We start from the raw sequence: 10,505 nt of genomic DNA on the forward strand, positions 1-10,505 counted from the left end.
TGTGCATCATTATGAAAAAAGAACTCATGTCCTGAGTTAACTTTTTAATAACCTTTTACTAAAATCTTGTGCCTTGAAATGCTATTTTAAGAAAACCTCATGCTCTAAATATGTTATATATCTTTCCTAAATGTCAGCTCTACCTAAATTTAGGTAAAAAGTTGTTTTTTAAATTTTCAAAGAGTATGAGCAGATACTTTTTATGTTAATGATGTTAAAAAAGTTGGAAGTACTGGGATTCCACGTTTCCTTCCGTTAATTATTTCCGTAAACGAAATTCTCGATTTTTAATATTTTTTTTGCAAGTTTTTAGAATTTATTCTGAAATAAAGAAATTTGTTAACGTAGCAAAGTAAATAAACACTTTAAAGCTTAGCGCTCTATAAGGGTCGTCCACCAAGTTTATGAATGCGGAAAGGGCGGAATTTTTATAACCTTACCCTTATCTTTCTTTGTATATTCCGTCTGTTCCGCATTCATTTTAGTACTAAATAAAAAATCTTGTTAAATGGGTGTCTTAAAAATGTTAATGCTCGATATGCGCAGAGAACATGAAGCCCTAGGTTTAATTCCCACTGCTCTCATGCTGTAGCGTCCTTGAGTAAGGAGGTATAAACGGTATGAACTTCTGTTGAGCCAGCACTTAATCAGCAGCATAATTATCTGGCAAATATAATCAATAATATCCCAAACTATCACAGGCAACAGGCAACTCGAGACTGGGTCGGAGTAGCGGATGTTACTCTATGTTTAAGTCGCGCATTCGACCTTACCACATTGAGGATAAAGATATATACAAAAAAATGGGGTCTTGATTGGGTAAAACTTTTAATAAAATTGTATTTTTTTCAGAAAACTCAAGTAATGGTGTTCCATAAAGACCCATGTGGTATTTTTTGTGTTATTTTCACGTACTTTTTAGTGATTTATGCTGATTATGTGATCATACAACACATTGTTATGACATCACTATCTGGAAGGTTGGTTTGTATTGCTTATTAATAAATTGGATTTTTTTAAAATATAAATATTATAATTTATGTTTTAATTTTTTTGTCATTTTTCGAATCACGTAAATACTTTTATTGTAAAAGGAAAAAACTAATTTTAAGTACAATGTTCACTACAAGAAGTCCTGGGTTCAATCTCAACTGATCTCATGCTGTAGCGTTCTTAAGTGAGTGCTGTAAACGGTATGAACTCCTGCTGAGCCAACACTTAATCAGCAGCATAATTATCGGACAATTATAATCTATAATATCCCAAACTGCCACAGGCAACTCGATAATGGGTCGAAGTAACTAATGTTACTCTATGTTTAGGTCGTGTATTCGACCTTCCCACATCGAGGATAAATAAATAAACAAAAAAAATGATGTTGTTCAACTAAATTTCAATAAAGTTTATACAGGTTGTCCCATTCACTGTAACAATAAAAAAACATTAATTTTTTAGTTTATGGGGCCCATTTCATGCTGTAATGTTCAACATGGTTGTTTTAGCATTGTTGTTTGCCCATAGTAGATCTGTGTTTTCTGATCCTGGCATTGTTCCTCTACCAATCAGAGGCCTCGATTTCTCTGATGTCAGAATGAACTCTAAAGATCAGGTTAAATTTTTTCGTATTTAAAATATTCAATAAAATTAACTTCACCGTTAATTATTTTATATATCTTTATCTTCGATGTGGGAAAGTCGACTTTACAGCCAAAACATTAACAACTGTTACTGTGACCCGGTCTCGAGTTGACTTTAGTAGTTTGGGATATTATAGAATATAATTTCTTAATAATTAAGCTGCTGATTAAGTGTTGGCTTATCAGAAGTTCATATGCGTTTTATGTTTTTTCGTAATATTGACGTCACTAAAATTAAGTATTACAAAAGTTTTTTTATTATTTAAAAGAAAATTCTGCATTAAAAGTGTATCATGCCTAGTTTAAATTAATTTAGTTTTGTTCATGTTGTTCTCATGGCTAGATCCAGCTCTGCCTATAATTCTTTATTTAAAGTCACTGAAACTAAAGAGGAATTAATATTTTAGTCTAGCAGCAGCCAGGATTGGACTGTGTTCCAGCGGTGCGAAAGTTACCGACCCCCGAGAGCTCACCACTGCAAAATATGTCGCCGTTGTATCAGAAGAATGGACCACCATTGTCCATGGTAAGTTGAGTAACAATTAACTGACATTACGTTAAAAACACCGTTTTTCTTATAATCAAACATTACCCCCCTTTAAAGTTGGGCAGTTTTTGACAAGGGGCAGCATCACAAAACTCGTTAAGTTAACAATCGCGTTATTTAAACGTCATTAGCGAACAAGAACGTCACTTAGCGTCATTACTAAATTTGCGGGTGAAGCATGGTGTAGTGGTAAGAGCACTTGGCATCACTACATGAGGTTCTGAGTTCAATTCCCACTGCTCTTATGCTATAGGGTCTTAACAAACCTTAATAATATCATATTTTTTTGTTTTGTATGTATAATAAATTCTCTTGAAAACCTAAAACTTTTTTCTCAGAGAGTCGGCCTGTACTCCTCTTACCTCAAGTTTGGTGGCCGACATTTTCTCACAGAAAGTTCGAGCTTTTGCGATGAGTTTTTTCAACTTTGGAATTTATTTTGGATATGGTTTGGCATTTGCTGTTGGAAATTATGTGACTGACGCCAACATTCTTGGAATGGTGAAAATTTTTTAAATATTTTTGACCGGCAGCATGGTGTAGTAGTCAGAACACTTGGCTTTACTACATGAGGACCTGGGTTCGATTCTCACTACTCTCATAACGTAGTAGCCTACCCTTTTTTTGTAGATTTATTTTTAGGTTTTTCTATCAAATCAACCTCTAAAAAAACAAAATTAATTTAAATTAATTTTTAACCAATCTTTTGTTAATTTTTTCTTAGAGCTGGCGTTGGTGTTACTTTATAGCTGGAGCTCCAGGCATAATTATGGCGATTATTTTATATTTCTCTGTCAAAGAACCAGAACGTAAAATTATAGAACAAGCTGAAGAGAATAACAAATATGAGACAGACTTTGGTATTTAATACTTTTGATAAAATGTTTAATAAATGAACCCGTTTTCTGTAATTCGATCGATCTGACGACCTAAACATAAGGTAACATTAGTTACCCCGACCCGGTCTCAAATTGCCTTTAGCAGTTTGGGATATTATTCAATATATTTGTCCGATAATTAATCTGCTGATTAAGTGGTTGCTCAGCAGGTGTTCACACCGTTTACTTAAGGGTGCTACTTAAGGGTGCTACCGTTTATAACACCTTACTTAAGGGATGATAAGAGCAGTGGGGATTGAACTCACGACCTTATGTGTGGTGTAGCAACTGTTCTTACCACTACACCATGCTGCCGTTTTCATTATAAAAATTGTATTTTTTAAGTCTGTCGTAAAATTTCTCTTTATTTTGGAGAAATGTTTAAAAGTTATTTGGCCTATTTTGCAAACTATATTTTTAACTAAGCTATTTATAAACCTGGCTATAAATTTTATTATTTAGAAAAGCAGTCAGTGTTGAAATCAATTTTGACAACTTTCAAATTATTTATCAAATCTCCAACTATCTTATTGTTACTGGTTGGGGCTTCATTCAGACATTCTGGTGAGTTTTTATATTTATGAATAAAATCCTTAGTCGGTGCTTCAACATGCCGCTACTGGCAATCAAACTTTAAACCTCACCCTACTTACTGTAGTGGACAGATCACTTGGCTTTACTACATGAGGTCTTTGGTTTGATCCCTTCTGCTCTCATGCTGTAGTGCTCTTAAGTAAAGTGCTATAAACTTCTGATGAGCTAGCACTTAATTAGCAGCTTATTTATCGGGCAATTATAATCAGTAAGATTCTAAACTGCCACAGGCAACTCGAGACTGGGTCGGAGTAGCTTGTGTTACTCTATGTTTAAGTCGCGCATTCGACTTTCCCACATCGAGGATAAAGATATATACAAAAAAATAATAATATCCCAAACTGCTAAAGTTAACTCGAGGCTGGGTCAGGGTAACAAATATTCATCTATGTTCAGGTCATGAAGTTGACCTTCCCACATCGAGGATAACAAAATCTAAATCAAATTTTAATATTTTCAGCAAGTTTTTGTTGGTCTTACAACAGTCAGTTATATTTTGATCAATATTACCTCGGCATAGAGGTGGGGTTGTGGATGAGTTTAACTTCCATCGTTGGTGGAACGATTGGGATAATCACTGGTGGAATTTTGTCCGATTTACTCGCTTCTAAATACGGTAATCTTTATTTTGATCATATTATTAAAAATTGATTTTACTGAATGGACACTTTTCTAAAATAGTTTTCGAAAACGGCATTTTTGAAAATTTTGACATAAATTGAAGGTTGGCAGCGAGGTGTAGTGGTCAAAACCCTTGTCTTTACTACATAAGTTCTGTTGTTCGATCCCCACTGCTTCCATGCTGTAGAGCCCTTATGTAAGGCGCTATAAACGATATTAACTTCTGCTGAGCCAGCACTTAATCAGCAGCTTAATTATTGAGCAATTATTATATCCCAAACTGTCAACTTGAGACCGGGTCGGGGTAACTGATGTTACTCTATGTTTAGGTTGTGCATTCGACCTTCCCACGTTAAAGATAAACAAGTACAATAAAACAGTTTTATTTTCAGAGAAGGGATAGGGTATAAGGGGGTTAATATAAAGGTCCCATTATGTGTAAATTGGCAGTATTATTAATATAACACAAGTTTTGTAGATTTGTATTTAGAAATATTTCATTTTTGTGGGGGTTTTAATTTTAAATCAAATTTTTTTAGGTGTACGAACAAAATTGTGGGTTTTGGTCATTAGTCAAGCAATAGCCTGCCCTCTAGCGGCGGGAACGCTTTACTTTTCTCCGCCTTATGCTTTTATTTCGCTCTTTGGAGCTTATTTATTCGGTAAATAGTTTTATATTTTTTTAAGAGTAACAACAGTTACCCCGACCCAGTTTCGATGACTTTATTGTAATCAAATTTTATTTAAAACACAGCGGAAATGTGGTTCGGAGTTTTGTTCACTGTTTTGGTTGAGTTCTTTCCTGCCCAGTCACGCGCGACAGCGATCGCTATGTTTATTTTTGTGATCAATAATATCGGAGGGAATGCCCCTCTTATAGTACCACCTATGATCAAAGTTTTAGGTTTCAGGGAAGCACTGTACATCGTTTACCCAGGATTTTACTTGGCTAGTAAGTTTTTTTTTCTGATAATTGTTTATCCTCGATGTGGGAAGGTCAACTTTACGACCTAAACATGGAGGTATATTTGTTACCCCGACCCAGTCTCGAGTTGCCTGTGCCAGTTTGGGATATTATAATTGTTCGATAATTATGCTGCTGATTAAGTGCTGGCTTAGCAGGAGTTTATATCGTTTATAACGCCTTACTCAATAAAGTTACAGCTCAAGAGCAGTGGGAATCGAACCCAGGACCTCATGCAGCAAAGCCAAGTTTTTTGAATAATATTTTATTGGTTTATATAGTTTGATTTTTAAACCCTTTTTTTAGTTAGTTTTACGAAAACTTTTTTCTAATTTTAGGTTCTTTTTTCTTTTTGTTGACCCAAATTTCTCTTCTGCGTGGTTCACCGCACATGAGCATTGAAGCGAATAATTGTGAAGAAAGTGAAGCGATAGTTAATAAAACTTAAATTTAAAAAAAGTTTAAATTAAAAAAAAGTTTTTGAATTATTTTAAACATTTATAAATTTAAAAAATTTTGTCATGACAATATTTTAATTTTATTAAATATTTATTAGTGAAATTTTTTTTATAATTTTTTGCCAAAATTTTTTTAAAGTTATTTTTAATATTATACTAGTGAGTTATTTTAGTTTCTAAATTATTTGTTGCCATTCTTGCTGTTTTTATTTTCTAATTTATATTAACTAAACAGAAATTTAAATAATGTTAATTTTACAATTTTTATTACTTTTAAGATTTTGTATTCCCTTACTTTATAATTACTCCATATTTTATGAGAAATTATTATTGTTTTATATTTCTGAAATATATTTTGTTTTTGTTACTTCTTTTAAAATTTTAGAAAACTATAAAATTGATATCATCTATTTTTTCAGATTATTTTTCGAAAATGCAAATTATTAATAGTGATGTGCCGATCAAAATGGTGATCGTAAATCGCCGATTTTTGAAGGTATTTTGCGATCACCCGATCAAGGTCCAAAATCGGCAGATCGGTAATTACGTCACATTTAATTTTACGTCACAAATAAACACGCACATGCCTTAACCACATAGATTTCCATAAACTTTTACAGCGCTTTATTTCCGCGCTAGTAAAATTGTTTTTAGTTCTTTTAAATTATACTGAATATTACGGTTAAATATTTAAACAAACGGGTGAATAAGTGGAAGTGTTTAACATACAGGGGCAATTTTTTTGTATTTAGTGACGATAAAGTTACCGATTGTTCGGTCACGTTAGATCGTGATCTGATCCGAAAAAAAACGGCGATCGGCACATCACTAATTATTAAAATACTGTAGAAAGTTTTTTTGTTTTTATGCAACTATGCTTTTACAATTATTAAAATATTTAAATGTTAAAGATATCATTTCTATAAATTGATTTTTGTTGAAAAGGCTGGGTTTGATTCCCACTGCTGGCATTTTGTAGTATTCGTGTAAGGCCTGAGGTCCTGGGTTTGATTCCCACTGCTGGTATTTTGTAGCATTCGTGTAAGACCTGAGATTCTGGGTTTGATTCCCACTGCTGATATTTTGTAGCATTCGTGTAAGGCCTGAGATTCTGGGTTGGATTCCCACTGCTGGCATTTTGTAGCATTCGTGTAAGACCTGAGATTCTGGGTTTGATTCCCACTGCTGGTATTTTGTAGCATTCGTGTAAGGCCTGAGATCCTGGGTTTGATTCCCATTGCTGGCATATTGTAGCATTCGTGTAAGGCCTAAAAGTTAATAAATAATTATAAACATGTGAACAACATGTTTATTACATTGACTTTAGTTCAAGGTCAGCAAAATGTTGCAATTCAGTAAACACAAATTTACTGAGAATTTCGCAAACATTGCGTAAATATTTTGCAGAATTTTTGTAATCACAGCTGATATCGACCTTATAAAAACATCAAGTTTTATAAATAACTTCCTGTTATGCAGCCATCAATATTTGTCCTAGCTGATACCAACGAGTTTTATTTATCGATATTATAAATGATTAACCAAGTTCAACAACCTCATAGCATATTCGCTTACAATTTAAATAAATATTTGTCATCAGGTTTTGCGCCATATTTAACTGACACCACCATGTTGAAAATACTCAGTTTAATGTAAACAATCAAGTTGTTTGGTATGGGATATCTAACTGATTTAAAATGTAATAAAATTAACTTGAAAATTTCGTTGTTTAAAAGTTGGTTTGGTTTTTAAATTATTTACATTTTGTTGCTTTTAATTTTAGTTCGATGTCCTAGCAACAGGACAATTTTTTTTTTTTGGGGGGGGGGGGTTTAATTAATTTAAAAAAATTATAATTATTGGTAATTATTAAACATTTGGCAGCGTGGTGTAGTTGTAAGAACACTTGCTGCACCAACATGATGTCGTGGGTTCAATCCCCACTGCTCTTATGCTGTAGCGCCCTCGAGTAAAGTGCTATAAACGGTGAAAACTCCTGCTGAGTCAGCACTTAATCAGCAGCATAATTATCGGGCAATTATAATCTCTATATTATCCCAAACTGCTTAATGCAACTCGAAACTGGGTAACTTTATGTTTAGTTCGCGCAATCGACCTTCCACATCGAGGATAAAGATATATTCAAAAAAAACTTGTGTCTATTTCTCCTTAATTTAAAGATTGCCTTTTTCTACCTGTTTCAAACCAGCATTTATAAACGAGTGTTCTTTTGCTGGGATCGCATTTTGATTGCTAGGCTAAAGTGTTTAAGGTATATATAGAATAACTTTACGAAAACATACCAGAATTTATAAACAAAACTTATTTTTAAACAGTGGGGCTCAGGGTCGTACATTTTAATTTTATTTTAACGTAAGGTTGTTTTCAGAATATATTTTATTTTTGAGGTGTAGATAACAGAGGTGGCTCATGGGCTATATAACTAGAAAGGAGGAATAGTTTTAAAAATCGCAGCACCGCGAGATGAATCTGGCGAAAATTTTTGATTAGTTGACTGCAGTTTATATCTTGAATAATGTAGAATCTAATAAACTATTACTATGGCTTAAACAATTATTAAACCCCAATAGAGTACGCTGTAAATATGGGCATCGATAAGAAGGCCACACTTTATTAAAACAAAAATGCGACACAAACTATATGATACGAAACACAAACTACAAAGTATTTAATTAACAAATAAAGTATAAAAGCGAAAGTCTAATTGTATGTTAAACCTTACTTCGGCCTTACTTTTTTATGAGTTTTTACGTCCAGCGAACTGACCAAAAAGGTAACCAGACACTTCAGCCCGAAGATTTTTTTTAGAACAGCGGGGATTTTGCATTTTAATTACCGCGAAAAATTTTATTTTCGCGTATTCCTATACAGTTTTTTAGACAGTATTTGAAATAAAATAAGCAGTAAATTAATAGTTTTTTTAAAGAATAATGTGGAAGAACATGTTATCTTTCTTTTCCCGTGTCAATTTATTTTTTAATTTTACAAACTAAAACCTATAACAAAATAATTTGAAAGCGCGCGCTTTTAGGTGACGCAAGACAATGCCTTATGATATCACGTATTTTGCCAAATAGGGCCGTATTTCTAAACAATATTTGAAGAAAAAGCATTAATTTATCATTTTTTACACTGAGGAATGTGCATAAATATGTTATTAGTTATTGCCCGTGTTAATGTATATAAATTTATGTACTAAAACACAAAGAATAAAACGTTTAAAGAGTTGCCAAAAGATTTGTTCTGCAAAAAAACGGCGGGGAGTCGGCGATGAAATTCCCGTGTATAAAGTCAGCGTAAGACCATATTTTACCGATATTCAAAATAAAATTTTGCATAAAGTACAGTATATATAAAAGTTTTTATTGGTTGTTACGTTAATGACATATGTTGGTCTTTAGAATATTTTTTTTTTTGAAGATTTTTGTTTCAAAAACCCTTTTATAAACGGATTAAAGACGAGTGCTTCTGGCCTGCAAAATTTTACGACTAATAGCTTTCAGCGTGCAAAATTTTACGACTAATAGCTTTCGGCCTGCAAAATTTTTTATTAAACTGCGGGGAGCCTGCAGCGTTAAGCCCGCGTATACTTTTAACGCAAGAACATATTTTACTGATATTTAAAATAAAATTTGGCGAAAAGTATAATAGTTAAAAAAGTTTTAACCGGTTGTTAAGATAAATATATATGTTAATTTTTTAAATATTTCTTTTTTTAAAATGTGTAAAGAAGAAAACCGTGAGGCAGGCGTAAACACAAAAAACATAGAAAATACAGAATTAATGCGACCCCTTCTAGAAGGCAAATTTTGCATCGGGTTAAGGTAGCATATGCACTGCGCACCTGGACACGGCGCACACTCCCGTTCTTGTCTAACTTCTTGATGATCCCTTTCGGTCAGAGTCCTCTCTTCGCGTTCTCATTAACGAACCACGTCGCCAATCGTGAAATTCCTCATCGGCTGAAGCCATTTTTGTCGCAATTGTAACGAAGGCAAATACTCCTTTGTCAATCGCTCCCAAAATTGATCAGCAAGAAGTAGAACCTCCAAGATCGTCTGTAACTGTCTTCCTTGACAAACGTGTCTGGAGGCAGGTCGTTGTCCATTGTTCAGCAACATACTTGGCGTCAAAGCCAATTCATCCTTGCAGTCGTCGCTGAGTGGCACCAGAGGTCTGCTGTTTAAAATTCGTTCCACCTCAGCCATCAATGGGGGACAAGACATGGATTGTTCCCGAATGTCCATGCCTGTTATGATACTTACAATGAGCACAGTTACAACCTGGTTAGATGGAAGAATCATCGGATGTTCGGTGATTAAAGGGACAGATTATGTAGCCTGCCACCAACGTACATATTGCCTTTGACTAAAACCGGGCTTCAGTTCTTTCAGCGATAAAACTAAATACAACCATAATCAATATTAAGGTTTAAAACATCTGGGTATACTAATGTTCTCTCAATCAACAAGAGTGTTAAGCCAATTATTCAAAGTGTTAATATATAGTTCTGGAACCAGATCGTAAAAGTACTTCCACGAGGCTGTTAGTAAAGTCCCTGTAATAAAACGTCATTAAAAGAAACAACGCAGTGTTTTGCAACACAATCAAACACTATAATGAACTTAGGGCCCGTACAGTGGTATGGTATATACCACGTTGAATGTTTACACAATTCCTATTAGCCAATACAGTCACATGACCTAATTTTACATATTTTATAGATTTCTTTCCTATATTGCCTAAAAGTTTTAGGGTTAGCAATAAACTTCTTTTTCAAAGATT

At 33.7% G+C, this 10,505-nt stretch overlaps 2 pseudogenes across 1 annotated transcript; both read left to right on the forward strand.

Moving 5' to 3' along the window:
- The window catches only part of LOC145755921 (MFS-type efflux pump MSMEG_3705-like), a 42,484-nt pseudogene extending 36,795 nt beyond the window's left edge, over window positions 1–5,689 (forward strand).
- On the forward strand, window positions 312–2,167 carry LOC145755226 (palmitoyltransferase ZDHHC3 pseudogene; annotated as a pseudogene). Its single transcript, XR_014284187.1, has 3 exons — window positions 312–980; window positions 1,456–1,609; window positions 2,045–2,167. The product of XR_014284187.1 is annotated as a palmitoyltransferase ZDHHC3 pseudogene (transcript).
- Window positions 5,690–10,505: the final 4,816 nt, after the last annotated feature.

The sequence above is a fragment of the Corella eumyota genome, chromosome 6 (genome assembly GCF_963082875.1).
Source record: "Corella eumyota chromosome 6, kaCorEumy4.1, whole genome shotgun sequence".
NCBI classification, from domain to species: Eukaryota; Metazoa; Chordata; class Ascidiacea; order Phlebobranchia; family Corellidae; genus Corella; species Corella eumyota.